General features: G+C 43.6%; 2 pseudogenes across 2 annotated transcripts; both read right to left on the bottom strand.

Moving 5' to 3' along the window:
- Positions 1-1208: 1208 nt before the first annotated feature.
- Positions 1209-3033, bottom strand: LOC311113364 (stromal membrane-associated protein 1-like; annotated as a pseudogene). The gene is made up of 3 exons: positions 2754-3033; positions 1764-2125; positions 1209-1480 (listed from the first exon to the last, which is right to left on the bottom strand). The product of its transcript is annotated as a stromal membrane-associated protein 1-like (transcript).
- Positions 3034-13244: 10211 nt separating this feature from the next.
- LOC311113363 (stromal membrane-associated protein 1-like) lies at positions 13245-15068 on the bottom strand (annotated as a pseudogene). Its single transcript has 3 exons — positions 14789-15068; positions 13800-14161; positions 13245-13516 (listed from the first exon to the last, which is right to left on the bottom strand). The product of its transcript is annotated as a stromal membrane-associated protein 1-like (transcript).
- Positions 15069-16045: the final 977 nt, after the last annotated feature.

Below are 16045 nucleotides of genomic sequence, written 5' to 3'. Positions count from 1 at the left end.
CTCAAGTGGATCATCAACAACCGAAGATGTAGCACATGAGAGTCACACGCTGGCCAATACCAAAATGTTAAGAATATGTCGTCCTCTGAATATTGTAATTGATTGTAGAATATCGAGTAAACTAGGGTCAACACCCTCACTGTTTATGCACTCAAAAGGGACCATGCTAAAATCATGTCCCGCGCTTTTCCTCAACTGGGAATTCGTTTTTTCTACCAAACTCTTCAGTTCAGTTCTTCTTCATTCAGTTATTTTTCAGAAAATTATTCTTAAATGTTTTTTACCATATTGCACAATCAACAGAATTCTTTCAAATATTTAGCCTACTTACAGGGAGCTCTTGTCTCCCCGTGTCTATTTTCCCTCTTATGTAATACTGTAAATGTGGTGTATATAACTTGCCAGCTCTGCAAAGGATGGTTAAAGAATGATACCACCCTGACATTTGCATGTCTGTAGCCTACCCCTGGAAAAAAGAGATACATGGAGTAGACATGTTTTAAATGCAAACTTCTTTACCTTCTTAGGTGTTCTGGTAGAATTGACTTTGAATGTTGTTAATGGCAAAATCTAGAACCCAGAAGTCTAGACTCTAGAACACACATCAGACACAGTTTATCATACTTTATTTTGTAGGGGAACCACAGGTACTTTAAAAGAAGGTTAAACAGAGCTGTACATAGGAGAGCAGTATTCACAGAAATGATAGCCATGTCTTCTCCCAAAGTTTAAATACTATTCTTTAATTCTCTATAATAATTTTTTATAATAATGATACAATTAAAGCTTGTGTAACTGGTCCTGCAGCTTTTTCGATATGTTGTCGATGATGTCATTGTTGTGTGACAGGGCACTTTTTTTTTTCTCCAAAAAAGGAAAATTGAAAGAGTTATGATTTCTAACACATAACAGGCACAGACTGCCATCCTGCGTATGATGGTGTATGTATGATGACGCCCAATTCACTCACAAAAGATAGACAGAAAGAGACAAAGAGAGAGAGAGATGTGCCCCGTTTGAATACTTCAGAAATGCTTCCTTCCTTGAAGTAATCACTGATCTGATTTGGTTGGGCCAGTCAGAGTAATAAGACCGTCACCTTGCTTTCACCTGTCCAATCACCAATGGATCTGTGCTTAACTGAAGAAAGGATGCATCTCTTCAGCATGTGAACAGAGACAGATAAGCTTGATGTTGGAGACTGGTCAGTAACAGTTGGAGAACGGGCATCAGTTCATAGTAAGGTTGCTGGGGGGGTTGGATGTTGAATTTCGGACCCCCTGGTTGAGACCCCCTCTTCCGCTGCCCTGACCCCCAATCCCTGATCTTTGACCTCCAGGTGGGTCACTTCCAGAGCTGTGTGCTGAGGGTCTGACCGGAGGGTGAAGCGGCCCAGCCTCCCATGGTGGAGGCAGGCTGACCGAAGCCCCCCCCCCCCCCCGGCACCGTTCAGACTCATCCCTGACATCTGCTGGTTCATCTGGGGAAGAAAGAGAGAGACGAGTAGTAAGGTAAAGGTGTCAGGGTCAGGGAAACACAATATTGCCTAATACAAAATCAAACCCCTTACCCCAATGCATCTATATTGATCTCAGAAAATTGGATAGTTATGGCAATATGGTAACATTATCTAATTAAGTTAACTCCCAAAGATACTGATCTTGTATTCTCATTAAACCATCTTATACTTCAAATGCAAAGCTTACTCCTAGGGGAAAAACCCCAAAATGCCAAAGAACGAGACAACAAAATAACTACCATACCTGTCCCATGTTCCACTGGCCCTGCTGCCCAGGCTGGACGGCATACATCCCCTGCATGCCCTGAGCGGGCACCATACCCGCGGGCATCCCCCCCTGGGGTACCCCCATCATCCTCGGAGCCATGCCAACCATCCCGGCCGCAGGCGCTTGTCCCATGAAACCGTTGGGCATCGTCATGCCAACCATCATGCCTGTGTTGGGTCCCATCATGGCGGCTCCGCTCTGAGCCATCATGGCACCCATGACGGTGGTGGGGGGCATGCCCGTGCCCATGCCAGGAAAGGCCTGGTATCCAGTGGGGACCTGCTGCTGGGGGATGCCTAATGGAAACTGCATCTGGGCGGGGTTCATGTATATACCAGCTGGAGCGGGGAAAGAAAGGAGAAATACTGAGAACAGGGTTGCACAGTTTGTCTTTCTTTCAAAATAAAACGTTCTGTTAACCTTTATGACAGCTTGCCACAGATATATTAAGAGAGTGGGAAAGTGACTGAACAACTTGGTTGGTGACTTGCTACTTTAGAAGTGTTTGGTATTTACACTATATAGCCCAGAGCCAGTTGGGGACCATTTCCAACTTCTGTGTTATTGGTTGGTGTTTGCGTGCACATGCCCAAAATGATGCATGACAGGGCGACCATTTTACTGGCATATGCGCCTAAATATTTTGCTGTGCGACCTGGAATATTAATTTAGGAGCACAAGTGCGCCTGGATTTAAAAAAAATCCCCCAGATGATAATTGTTGTAATGATTACTTTACTGTACCGAAGCCCCTGAGTGCCATGGAGAATACACTGAGCACAGATTCATTACTATAAAGAAAACGGCTTGTTAACCTCATATTTGTCATTGTGCTCCTAAATGTCTTTGTGTGCTCCTACATTTTTCAACTTAGGCGCACATGTGCTCCTTGTAAAAAAGGTCAGTGTAGAGCCCTCCATGAGTGTACAGTATGTGCATGTGTACGCTTGTCTGTATTTCTCCTTACCAGGCGGGGCCTGCTGGTGCTGGGGCATCTGAGGCATACTGGTGTTCCCATACAGGGACAGGATGGAGTCCTTGGAGAGGTGTTTCTTGGTCCCGGTGTCCTCCCCCTTAATGCCAACTCCACCACCAGTCTCACTGAACAGGTCCAGGTCTCCCTGGGTAGAGCCTGAGGATGGGGTTGCTGCTGGGGGTTGTGTTGGGGTGCTGGCTGGGGTACTGGAGCTAGCCTGGAAGAAGGAAGCAAAAACTGTAAGAACTACGTAAGAAAAGTCGCTAACCATATTCAGTCTCTTGATCTTCAAACTTCTCTCACGCTAACATGCACTGGCCTGCATGCATGGATGGATATATATAAATACAGTTGAAGTCAGAAGTTTACATACACTTAGGTTGGAGTCATTAAAACTTGTTTTTCAACCACTCCACAAATTTCTTCTTAACAAACTATAGTTTTGGCAAGTAGGTTAGGACATCTACTTTGTGCCTGACACAAGTAATTTTTCCAACAATTGTTTACGGACAGATTATTTCACTTATAATTCACTGTATCACAATTCCAGTGGGTCAGAAGTTTACATACACTAAGTTGACTGTGCCTTTAAACAGCTTGGAAAATTCCAGAAAATTATGTCATGGCTTTAGAAGCTTCTGATAGGCTAATTGACATCATTTGCGTCAACTGGAGGTGTACCTGTGGATGTATTTCAAGGCCTACCTTCAAACTCAGTGCCTCTTTGCTTGACATCATGGGAAAATCAAAAGAAAATCAGCCAAGACCTCAGAAATAAATTGTAGACCTCCACAAGTCTGGTTCATCCTTGGGAGCAATTTCCAAACGCCTGAAAGTACCACGTTCATCTGTACAAACAATAGTACGCAAGTATAAACACCATGGGACCACGCAGCCGTCATACTGCTCAGGAAAGAGACGCGTTCTGTCTCCTAAAGATTGTTAGATTAATTTGGATTTTAAGAATAATGACTAAAGGATTTCACCCCAAATACAGTATAAATGTTAGAATTATCATGTAGTGTCAACCCACTAACAGAGGGGGCGGTACTAAACATTCAAGGGTGAAGGGGAAGGCGGAAACTGTTTAAGAAAGACACCTAAAGGTGGGAGGAGCATAGTGCCTTTGTTTGTCAAGAGGTATAAAAACAGTATGTATGTGTCTTTGGCGCCAGAGCTCTCCATGAATAAACATACAAAAAATCATTCTTCGTGGTTATTGACCTTGAATCATTGATGATTAAAACCAGAGCCTTACAACCTCTGGTAATGATTCAAGCTTAGGTTGAATTAGAGATAGAAATTCACATGACAGATTGGTCCTTTGAGCGGAGCTTAAATACGTCTTTATCGTTCTAAGGACACCGAATCCGTGCACGGGCGGGTGATAGCATCCGTGAAAGAGTCCTGGCCTTCGACGTTAAGGTTATAAACAGGCCGGTGATTACTCTTATGAACGATAAAGACGTTAACGAGTTTGAAAAAACATTTAAATCCAAACTGCAAGGAAAAGGTCAGTAATTTTTATTCATGGATTTTGGTGAAATGATTTGAACTTGTATGAGAATAGTAATTATTGTGGAGTGCAGAGAAAAGTTACCAAAATCTCAAAGGAAGTAATAATTATTACGAAACGGGGAGGGTCCGCAATTGACCCTAGGTAAATAGCTATTACCAGAATAATCTAGTCCGAAATGACAAGGGGTGAAAGGCCATCATCAATGTAAACTAGTTTTTATTGAGACTGTACTGGGTACAGTGCTACGATAAACAGGGAAAGGGATGATTTTTGTCGTGTGCTATGGATACATAAAACAGGTCAAAAGTCGCGTATACGACTGGGGATTTGCTAGAACTCTGTCTGTTTCATGAAACTAGAGCAGTTACGACCTCTAGGTTACAAATAGGTTTAGCAAATGACTGTATAATGTTGTGTACATGTGAGACTTGAGAATCCATCAGTATACGTGATAATTGTTTCAAGGAAGGAGCTAAAAAAAAAAATAGGTCGCGTGAGAAAAAATGGTTATCGACCCCTTTCATGAAACCGGAGTTTTAAATAAAAAACTCTGGGTTAGGGGTTAAATCATTTTAAATGGTTAATCACAAAAGCAGATCATACATTGGCTCAAGAGACGCACTAAAATAATAGCTCCTAGAAGAATCATTCTGGGAATTATTACTAAAGGGGGGGATTTTTATTTTTCCACCATGGGAAATAAATCTTCTAAAGAGGTCCGGGAATTAACGGGGGATGAAAGATATATGTTAGGAAGAGATCGAAGAAATATGTTTTATGGATCCATTTGGGAGAAGAGGTATGAATTTATTGGGCATCTCGAAGTAAAAAGTTGCATATAAAATGAATTTGAAAAAACAGCGAAAGGAGGGGCTAGAGAGAGCGAGTGAGAGACAGTACATAAGTTCAGATGGTAGGAATGTAGTAAAAAAAAAAATATATATATGTATTCACTAACTGTAGGTCGCTCTGGATAGGAGTGTCTGCTGGGTGACTAGAATGTAAATGTATTATCATTGATTCAGTAATGATAGAAGGGTAGAGTTAGATAGAGAGAAAGAGGTAGTAAGAGCTATAGAGGGTGTAGTGCACCCTAAGACAGGAACAGGGGGGTTCAGGAGGGATTTGGAGAGTCTAGCAGCAAGCTTTAAGCTAAACACAGGGGAAATTGAGAGGGCAGTCAGAACCCTAGTTGGGAACGTGGAGAGACGTCACGAAACAACACAAAGTACGACCAAAGATATTTATAACTAACCCAAGACAGCTTATCTGTGTGGTTTACAGTGGGAGCAAATGCAGCATAGTGGGCAGAACACGCAAGGAGGTGGGCAAAGCCAAGCACGAGCTAGCGAGATCCTATTGGCGCGTTATAGCATGTATTTGCATATTTTCGTTAGGGAACGCCTCCTTTGAAGTGCGCATGTGCACAGACTCAATTCGACGTTGCACTCCTTCTAAACAACGCCATTTTTTAAACTTTGGCAAAGCATCAAGTCTATAAAACTCAGTGCACTGTGTTCGTAACAGATTATAGTTTTGGGAACATAAATGTATTGAGAGCAGATGTTTAATTGATGAAAAAAATAGCAGAATGTCGGCCCAGTTTCACCTAGTTCCATATTCTCCCACTACCCGCGACTGTACTTTCTCTCACTGCCATATTTGGTGGTGAGAAAACGAACGCTTCAGCTTTATAGCCCCTGTCTGGGTTTCTCCTTCTGTCTGTGGTACAACCGTTGTTATTATACCTCAGTGGGTACAAACCGGAAGAAGGTCTTCGCTGCAATAATTTGACACTTCTGCTTGTTCACTTAGAATAACTACATGTCTATTCTTCCTCAAGAAGAATTGATCAAGAAATGGGAAAGGTCAGACACGTTTCTCCTCTCAATTTGACATAATAAAATGGCTATATGTAAACTGTATTTCACAGCTACTCACAGCGAAAAGGAGCACGCGCTGCTCCTCCTCACCTGTGTCAAATTGTCATTTGATTAGAACACCACAGACAGGTGTGACAACTAGCTACTGTAGCTCACATAATTTGCTAGCGAAACAGTCCACCCCTGGTAGCTACAATTACAGTGCTTTCTAGCTAGTTAGTATAAATAAAGCCAGACATTACAGTATAAAAAGTAAGGGTCTCAAGTTCATATTCAACCAGCCAAGAGGCAGAACAGTTGTCTGGCTTGTGGAGCAGTGGCGGTCAGTGCCATTTAAGATGAGGGTGGCCTTATTTCTATTACAGCATATTGGATGACTGTCATTCATATTCCATTCACCCAGTTCAATGTAACAGCGATAGGTTTAGGCTACTACATGATACCCATCATGAGATTGCTTCCGTTTAAGAAACGTTTTTCAACAGAAACGGCGGAATGAATACACCCCTGAACACACAGCCACGTTGTATTCCTTCTCGCATCCATGCGTTCTCCTCCTCTCACTTCATCCCTTCGCGTGTGGACTTCAATGCACAACACATTAGCTGTATGTGACCAGGCAAAAAAAAACTTTCCAAGCCAAGCCGCTACACACAGCCTACATTGTCAGTAAGCAGTTACACCGGCAGGCCCCGGTGGCAATAAATTGGTAAAACCAAAAGCTTACCTTGACTTGGAAGAGTTCCAATGTTGTGTTGGATAGTCATAGCCAGCTAGCTAACATAGCATCCCTCTGTTTGAGAAGGGTGTTTCAGTAGGCTAAACTAGCTAGCTGCATTTGCTGAATTTGTTCAAAACTGTTCATCTGTTGTCTTTCTCTCTCTTTGAGTCAACTACTCAGCACATTTTATGCACTTCAGTGCTAGCTAGCTAGCTGTAGTTTATGCTTTCAGTACTATATTAATTCTCTGATCCTTTGATTGGGTGAACAACATGTCAGTTCATGCTGCAAGAGCTCTGATAGGTTGGAGGACATCCTCCAGAAGTTGTCATAATTTCTGTGTAAGTCTATGGAAGAAGGTGAGAACCATGAGCCTCCTAGGTTTTGTATTGAAGTCAATGTACCCAGAGGAGGACGTAAGCTAGCTGTCCTCCGGCTACACCATGGCGCTACCCTACAGAGTGCTGTTGAGGCTACGGTAGACCTTTGCAAAATAGTGTGTTTTAATCAATTATTTGGTGACGTGATTATATTTAGTATAGTTTTATGTAAAAAGGATAACTTTTTTAATGTTTTACCATTTACATTTTTTATGAAATTCACTGAGGAGGATGGTCCTCCCCTTCCTCCTCTGAGGAGGCTCCACTGACACAGAGGTATAGCTCATAACTTTTTAACCAACTTCCTTTTAGACATTTAGCTAGCTAACAATTTGTTGTCCTCCCCATTCCACTCTCCACTGTCATGAGTCCACTAGCTTCTGACATATGGCTATCTGATACACAAGTTCAGGGCCAGCCCTAGCTTTTTGAGGGCCCTAAGGGATAGTTCTAAGTTTACTGGGGGGGTTGCCTAATTTTGTATATTTCTTTGCTTTTGGGAAGGTTGGGGCACAGGGTAGCGTAGTGCACAGTGGTGTAAAGTACTTATAGTGAGGGAAAAAAAGTATTTGATCCCCTGCTGATTTTGTACGTTTGCCCACTGACAAAGAAATGATCAGTCTATAATTTTAATGGTAGGTTTATTTGAACAGTGCGAGACAGAATAACAACAAAAATATCCAGAAACACGCATGTCAAAAATGTTATACATTGATTTGCATTTTAATGAGGGAAATAAGTATTTGAACCCTCTGCAAAACATGACTTAGTACTTGGTGGCAAAACCCTTGTTGGCAATCACAGAGGTCAGACGTTTCTTGTAGTTGGCCACCAGGTTTGCACACATCTCAGGAGGGATTTTGTCCTACTCCACTTTGCAGATCTTCTCCAAGTCATTAAGGTTTCGAGGCTGACGTTTGGCAACTCGAACCTTCAGCTCCCTCCACAGATTTTCTATGGGATTAAGGTCTGGAGACTGGCTAGGCCACTCCAGGACCTTAATGTGCTTCTTCTTGAGCCACTCCTTTGTTGTCTTGGCCGTGTGTTTTGGGTCATTGTCATTCTGGAATACCCATCCACGACCCATTTTCAATGCCCTGGCTGAGGGAAGGAGGTTCTCACTCAAGATTTGACGGTACATGGCCCCGTCCATCGTCCCTTTGATGCGGTGAAGTTGTCCTGTCCCCTTAGCAGAAAAACACCCCCAAAGCATAATGTTTCCACCTCCATGTTTGACGGTGGGGATGGTGTTCTTGGGGTCATAGGCAGCATTCCTCCTCATCCAAACACGGCAAGTTGAGTTGATGCCAAAGAGCTTGATTTTGGTCTCATCTGACCACAACACTTTCACCCAGTTCTTCTCTGAATAATTCAGATGTTCATTGGCAAACTTCAGACGGGCCTGTATATGTGCTTTCTTGAGCAGGGGGACCTTGTGGGCGCTGCAGGATTTCATGGTATAAATCTCCCACAGGAATTCCTAATATGGGAATATCCCCATTTCCAACAGCTGATGAAAGCATAATGAGGGGAACCCTCAGAATTGTGCTTGCTACTCCATCTAGAGGCCCTGAGCGAGAATGCATGTTATTCTCCAGAAAATGTGGAGATAACTGATCGCATTAGCGTTGTTACATTGTTACAAACTGTTCACATCTTTGCACATTTCTGAAGGTCACAGTTGCCCTCCTGCTTATGTCTTTGCCTCGGTTGTCTCCCTTCGGAGTTTGAAAGTTAACCAGAGATTGATTGACATGTAGTTGAACTACTAAACCCCTGCCCTTATCAATGACAGTGATACCAATCAAAGACAAAACACAATCAAATGCAACGACAAAAGGTTTACTGAAGATAAAATGGGTGGGGTGTGGGAAGGGGATTGGGGATGAAGAAAAAATAGAAACACCATTGTTGGTGCCTGCATCAGTGATCTCCCTGTACAGTGTTGTGGTGGCAGGTGAGGCGGCTCTCATCCTTGTTGATTTCATCCTCTTTCTTGGAAGCCACTTTAGCCTGAAAAACGAAAGGTATAAAATATAGAAAACCTATTTTACAGACAGCCATTATCACTGGATATTAGCATCAAAATAGTTGATAAATGAATATGTTAAGTACAAAAGAGAATTACAGTATGAGTTATTACTTACAGGCTTCTTGTTCTTCCCCATGAGAGCTCTCCAGAGAGATGAGAATAATCCACACCTCTTCTTCTTCTTGGCAGCAGCAGTTGATGAGATGTCGTTGACATCAGTAGTAGAGGTAGACATTTTCTCAGCAGACTGCTCCAGGCTGGTAGCACTAGCATCAACTTCACGTAAAGCAACATGGCTACTCTTGGTTGAACCCATAGAAACAGTGATGGTAAGTCTACTTCCCTTGGTTGACACATCAGCCACATGGACCTCAGGTTGGTTGGAGGCTCTCAGGGTGGGGTCCTCATCCTGAGACACTAGATTTGTAGCAGACTGGAACCGGTCATTCTCCACGATGGAAACACTGGTAGACAGAACCTGAGATACTAGGCCTGCAGCAGACTGGATCAGGTCATTCTCCACAATGGAAACACTGGTGGAGAGAACCTGAGACACTAGGCCTGCAGCAGACTGGATCAGGTCATTCTCCGCAATGGAAACACTGGTGGACAGAACCTGAGACACTAGGCCTGCAGCAGACTGGATCAGGTCATTCTCCGCAATGGAAACACTGGTGGACAGAACCTGAGACACTAGGCCTGCAGCAGACTGGATCAGGTCATTCTCCACAATGGAAACACTGGTGGACAGAACCTGAGATACTAGGCCTTCAGCAGACTGGATCAGGTCATTCTCCACAATGGAAACACTGGTGGACAGAACCTGAGACACTAGGCCTGCAGCAGACTGGATCAGGTCATTCTCCGCAATGGAAACACTGGTGGACAGAACCTGAGACACTAGGCCTGCAGCAGACTGGATCAGGTCATTCTCCACAATGGAAACACTGGTGGACAGAACCTGAGATACTAGGCCTGCAGCAGACTGGATCAGGTCATTCTCCACAATGGAAACACTGGTGGACAGAACCTGAGATACTAGGCCTGCAGCAGACTGGATCAGGTCATTCTCCACAATGGAAACACTGGTGGACAGAACCTGAGACACTAGGCCTGCAGCAGACTGGATCAGGTCATTCTCCATAATGGCAACACTGGTGGACAGAACCTGAGATACTAGGCCTGCAGCAGACTGGATCAGGTAGTCTTCCTCGATGGAAACACTGGTGGACAGAACCTGAGGAGTCTGCTGGAGTGTCAGTGGCTCCCACTCATCCAGGAAGAAGCTCTCGACAGAGGGGAAGCTTCTTCCTTTCAGAACTGGGGGAATGTAGGGGGTGTACCCAACAGTCCAGAGCAGAGAGCTGTTGATGGCATTCGCGTAGTGGTACTTGTCGCCAAGTATCTCTGCAAAGCTCTGACGGATGTTCTGACTCTCTGACTCTGGACCTTCAAGGGTGTTGAGTTGGGTCACCATTGAAATCCACCCTGAAAGAAACGCCATGACAGCACAGGATCAACAAAACATATTTTTAGCATTATAAGAAAGGGAGGGATATTTTCCTTTTCACTCATGGCAAATAATGTGTGTTCCAATAATATCTCCTATTTCCTTAAAGTGTGCACTCCTTCTCTACTTCCCAGACATCTTAAACCGTTGGATTGGTGGAGGCATAGGCTAGTGGGAGTTTCAACCATATTTCTTATACCAGTCATTTCTTTTCAATTCAGTGAAGTGAACAAGTGCGCACTTTGGGAGGAAGGAGAGATAATTGAGACATTGCATATTTTACTTGGCCTAAGTAAAACCATTTACAGCTGTAAATATTCATTTTGCATGGTTACATTGCTTGGTAACTAACAACAAAAGCCTTTACAGCCATCTTATTCTAAGTTTGAAGATATTTCCTTTCTACTAAGAATTAAATCAATTAATATTTTAGTTTTAAGACTGAAATAATTTAATTATTCTTACCTGAGTTAACTGCGTTGTCCTTAATAGAATAATGTCCGTCTTCAGGGAGGATGAATGAAAAGCTTGCCATAATGCTGTATCTCTCGTTTGTCGATCAAGAACTGAAGATTTCTTGAGAGTTCTGAACATAACTCTCTGGTTCTGGAGTTCCATACGAAGCGTCGGCATTGTGACCCTCTCTGTCGCATAGAGATGGAATTCTTTATGTCCAGAATGCCATTACGCAGGGTTTCGAATGGAATTCGGTTACACTTTATTTGGATAGTCCCAAGTGGATGGTTTGTAGATGTTCAATAACTGTCAGCATTTCAACTAACTATCCACTAACCCTAAGCCTTAACCCTTAACCTTAGCCCTAAACGTAACCCTTACCCTTATTCTAAACTAACCCTAACCTTGGCAAGCAGTTGCTTATCAACAGATCGTTTGTTGAAAGTATGCCCATCTGTAGATTATTTATACGGGACTATCCAAATAAAGTGTGACCAGGAATTCTATCTCTGTTTAATAATACTACATTTATTTTATATAGCACTTTTCATTAAAGAGAATTTCAAATACGCTTTAAAAACAAAACTAATGTAGGATTCTGACATTGGCTGGTTTTGACTTGGGGGATGGTTTCCACAGCTGACGGTGTTGAGGCACTTCAGAAAGGTAGTAGCAGCGGAGGGAGCGTCGATGGTACAGGGAGGGAGAAGCGTCAGTCGGATAGACGGGCCCGGAGCTCTTAATCGGGCACCTTCGCTGTATTCTCCTCCTCAAGTGGATCATCAACAACCGAAGGTGTAGCACATGAGAGTCACACGCTGGCCAATACCAAAATGTTAAGAATATGTCGTCCTCTGAATATTGTAATTGATTGTAGAATATCGAGTAAACTAAGGTCAACACCCTCACTGTTTATGCACTCAAAAGGGACCATGCTAAAATCATGTCCCGCGCTTTTCCTCAACTGGGAATTCGTTTTTTCTACCAAACTCTCCAGTTCAGTTCTTCTTCATTCAGTTATTTTTCAGAAAAGTATTCTTAAATGTTTTTTACCATATTGCACCATCAACATAATTCTTTCAAATATTTAGCCTACTTACAGGGAGCTCTTGTCTCCCCGTGTCTATTTTCCCTCTTATGTAATACTGTAAATGTGGTGTATATAACTTGCCAGCTCTGCAAAGGATGGTTAAAGAATGATACCACCCTGACATTTGCATGTCTGTAGCCTACCACTGGAAAAAAGAGATACATGGAGTAGACATGTTTTAAATGCAAACTTCTTTACCTTCTTAGGTGTTCTGGTAGAATTGACTTTGAATGTTGTTAATGGCAAAATCTAGAACCCAGAAGTCTAGACTCTAGAACACACATCAGACACAGTTTATCATACTTTATTTTGTAGGGGAACCACAGGTACTTTAAAAGAAGGTTAAACAGAGCTGTACATAGGAGAGCAGTATTCACAGAAATGATAGCCATGTCTTCTCCCAAAGTTTAAATACTATTCTTTAATTCTCTATAATAATTTTTTATAATAATGATACAATTAAAGCTTGTGTAACTGGTCCTGCAGCTTTTTCGATATGTTGTCGATGATGTCATTGTTGTGTGACAGGGCTAATTTTCTTTTCTCCAAAAAAGGAAAATTAAAAGAGTTATGATTTCTAACACATAACAGGCACAGACTGCCATCCTGCGTATGATGGTGTATGTATGATGACGCCCAATTCACTCACAAAAGATAGACAGAAAGAGACAAAGAGAGAGAGAGATGTGCCCCGTTTGAATACTTCAGAAAAGCTTCCTTCCTTGAAGTAATCACTGATCTGATTTGGTTGGGCCAGTCAGAGTAATAAGACCGTCACTTTGCTTTCACCTGTCCAATCACCAATGGATCTGTGCTTACCTGAAGAAAGGATGCTTCTCTTCATTATGTGAACAGAGACAGATAAATGAGCTTGATGTTGGAGACTGGTCAGTAACAGTTGGAGAACGGGCATCAGTTCATAGTAAGGTTGCTGGGGGGGTTGGATGTTGAATTTCGGACCCCCTGGTTGAGACCCCCTCTTCCGCTGCCCTGACCCCCAATCCCTGATCTTTGACCTCCAGGTGGGTCACTTCCAGAGCTGTGTGCTGAGGGTCTGACCGGAGGGTGAAGCGGCCCAGCCTCCCATGGTGGAGGCAGGCTGACCGAAGGCCATGCCCCCCCCCGGCACCGTTCAGACTCATCCCTGACATCTGCTGGTTCATCTGGGGAAGAAAGAGAGAGACGAGTAGTAAGGTAAAGGTGTCAGGGTCAGGGAAACACAATATTGCCTAATACAAAATCAAACCCCTTACCCCAATGCATCTATATTGATCTCAGAAAATTGGATAGTTATGGCAATATGGTAACATTACCTAATTAAGTTAACTCCCAAAGATACTGAACTTGTATTCTCATTAAACCATCTTATACTTCAAATGCAAAGCTTACTCCTAGGGGAAAAAACCCAATATGCCAAAGAACGAGACAACAAAATAACTACCATACCTGTCCCATGTTCCACTGGCCCTGCTGCCCAGGCTGGACGGCATACATCCCATGCATGCCCTGAGCGGGCACCATACCCGCGGGCATCCCCCCCTGGGGTACCCCCATCATCCTCGGAGCCATGCCAACCATCCCGGCCGCAGGCGCTTGTCCCATGAAACCGTTGGGCATCGTCATGCCAACCATCATGCCTGTGTTGGGTCCCATCATGGCGGCTCCGCTCTGAGCCATCATGGCACCCATGACTTCGGTGGGGGGCATGCCCGTGCCCATGCCAGGAAAGGCCTGGTAGCCAGTGGGGACCTGCTGCTGGGGGATGCCTAATGGAAACTGCATCTGGGCAGGGTTCATGTATATACCAGCTGGAGCGGAGAAAGAGAGGAGAAATACTGAGAACAGGGTTGCACAGTTTGTCTTTCTTTCAAAATAAAACGTTCTGTTAACCTTTATGACAGCTTGCCACAGATATACTGAGAGAGTGGGAAAGTGACTGAACAACTTGGTTGGTGACTTGCTACTTTAGAAGTGTTTGGTATTTACACTATATAGCCCAGAGCCAGTTGGGGACCATTTCCAACCTCTGTGTTATTGGTTGGTGTTTGCGTGCACATGCCCAAAATGATGCATGACAGGGCGACCATTTTACTGGCATATGCGCCTAAATATTTTGCTGTGCGACCTGGAATATTAATTTAGGAGCACAAGTGCGCCTGGATTAAAAAAAATCCCCCAGATGATAATTGTTGTAATGATTACTTCACTGTACCGAAGCCCCTGAGTGCCATGGAGAATACACTGAGCACAAATTCATTACTATAAAGAAAACGGCTTGTTAACCTCATATTTGTCATTGTGCTCCTAAATGTCTTTGTGTGCTCCTACATTTTTCAACTTAGGCGCACATGTGCTCCTTGTAAAAAGGGTCAGTGTAGAGCCCTGCATGAGTGTACAGTATGTGCATGTGTACGCTTGTCTGTATTTCTCCTTACCAGGCGGGGCCTGCTGGTGCTGGGGCATCTGAGGCATACTGGTGTTCCCATACAGGGACAGGATGGAGTCCTTGGAGAGGTGTTTCTTGGCCCCGGTGTCCTCCCCCTTAATGCCAACTCCACCACCAGTCTCATTGAACAGGTCCAGGTCTCCCTGGGTAGAGCCTGAGGATGGGGTTGCTGCTGGGGGTTGTGTTGGGGTGCTGGCTGGGGTACTGGAGCTAGCCTGGAAGAAGGAAGCAAAAACTGTAAGAACTACGTAAGAAAAGTCGCTAACCATATTCAGTCTCTTGATCTTCAAACTTCTCTCACGCTAACATGCACTGGCCTGCATGCATGGATGGATATATATATATATATACAGTGGGGAAAAAAAGTATTTAGTCAGCCACCAATTGTGCAAGTTCTCTCACTTAAAAAGATGAGAGAGGCCTGTAATTTTCATCATAGGTACACGTCAACTATGACAGACAAAATGAGAGAAAAAAAATCCAGAAAATCACATTGTAGGATTTTTAATGAATTTATTTGCAAATTATGGTGGAAAATAAGTATTTGGTCACCTACAAACAAGCAAGATTTCTGGCTCTCACAGACCTGTAACTTCTTCTTTAAGAGGCTCCTCTGTCCTCCACTCGTTACCTGTATTAATGGCACCTGTTTGAACTTGTTATCAGTATAAAAGACACCTGTCCACAACCTCAAACAGTCACACTCCAAACTCCACTATGGCCAAGAACAAAGAGCTGTCAAAGGACACCAGAAACAAAATTGTAGACCTGCACCAGGCTGGGAAGACTGAATCTGCAATAGGTAAGCAGCTTGGTTTGAAGAAATCAACTGTGGGAGCAATTATTAGGAAATGGAAGACATACAAGACCACTGATAATCTCCCTCGATCTGGGGCTCCACGCAAGATCTCACCCCGTGGGGTCAAAATGATCACAAGAACAGTGAGCAAAAATCCCAGAACCACACGGGGGGGGACCTAGTGAATGACCTGCAGAGAGCTGGGACCAAAGTAACAAAGCCTACCATCAGTAACACACTACGCCGCCAGGGACTCAAATCCTGCAGTGCCAGACGTGTCCCCCTGCTTAAGCCAGTACATGTCCAGGCCCGTCTGAAGTTTGCTAGAGTGCATTTGGATGATCCAGAAGAAGATTGGGAGAATGTCATATGGTCAGATGAAACCAAAATATAACTTTTTGGTAAAAACTCAACTCGACGTGTTTGGAGGACAAAGAATGTTGAGTT

Source organism: Coregonus lavaretus (genome assembly GCF_964263955.1).
Source record: "Coregonus lavaretus genome assembly, chromosome: 40".
NCBI classification, from domain to species: domain Eukaryota; kingdom Metazoa; phylum Chordata; class Actinopteri; order Salmoniformes; family Salmonidae; genus Coregonus; species Coregonus lavaretus.
This window is presented reverse-complemented; position numbering and strand designations above follow the sequence as displayed.